The following is a 1,053-nucleotide window of genomic DNA, read 5'->3' as shown; positions in this document are numbered from 1 at the left end:
GAATAACCAAAATAATAGCACTTTAATCTGATTAGAAAATAATTTTATAATAATTAAATAATATAAATAAATTCTCACTATGCTAGCACATCATAAAAATAAATTACACTTATACGAATCATATGCTTATGAAATACTTTAGATGATAATTCTTTTGTAAGTAGACTTATAATCATAAAATTGTACTAATATATTCAATAAAAATTTGAGAACTCTGAATCCTTTCTTTTATTATAAGAAACTTAATATCAAAGTGCTTTGATTTTGATGAACTCATGTTGTTCTTGAAGTATAACTCATCTTCGATCGTTATTATCACAATATATCTTTAATGGTCTCTTAATGCCATCGATAATATGTAGCATTGTGATACAATTTTATAACCATATTTTTTATTTAATGCCTTATCATAAGCTAAAAACTTTACTTCTATTGTAGAATAAAGCATAAGTGTCTGCTTGACATTTTTCCATAATATAGCTCCTCCAACTAACATGAAAATATAGCTTGAAGTAGATCTCCTACTATCGAGGCAATCACCAAAATCATAGTCGGAATATCCCATGATTTATAAATGATCAAATCTTAGATATGTGAGCATGAAATTTCTTATCCTTTTTAGATACCTCACAACCCACTTTACTGCTTTCTAATGATACATTCTTGGATTACTTAAATATCTGTCAAGTATTCCAACAATGTATGTAATATTCAGATGCATACAAAATTGAACAAACATAAGACTCCCTATTACCGATGCATAAGAGATCTTATCCATCTCTTTCTTTTCAACTTTATTTTTTAGGTATTAAAATATACTAAATTTATCCTCTTTTATTATGTATATATCTCCTAGTGCACAATCTTTAATGCCAAATCTATGAAGCACTTTATTGATGTATATTATTTATGATAAACCAAATATACAGTAGGAGCAATCCTAATGAATTTGTATACCTAACACAAAGATGCATTTTCAAGATCTTTTATTTCACATTTATTTAAAAGAAATATCTTAATCTCATACAAGAAGCATATATCATTACTTCCCAG

This window comes from Dendrobium catenatum, unplaced genomic scaffold, assembly GCF_001605985.2.
Source record: "Dendrobium catenatum unplaced genomic scaffold, ASM160598v2 fragScaff_scaffold_1220, whole genome shotgun sequence".
Lineage (NCBI taxonomy): Eukaryota > Viridiplantae > Streptophyta > Magnoliopsida > Asparagales > Orchidaceae > Dendrobium > Dendrobium catenatum.
The sequence above is the reverse complement of the archived record's forward strand: the minus strand, read 5'-3'. Positions refer to the sequence as shown.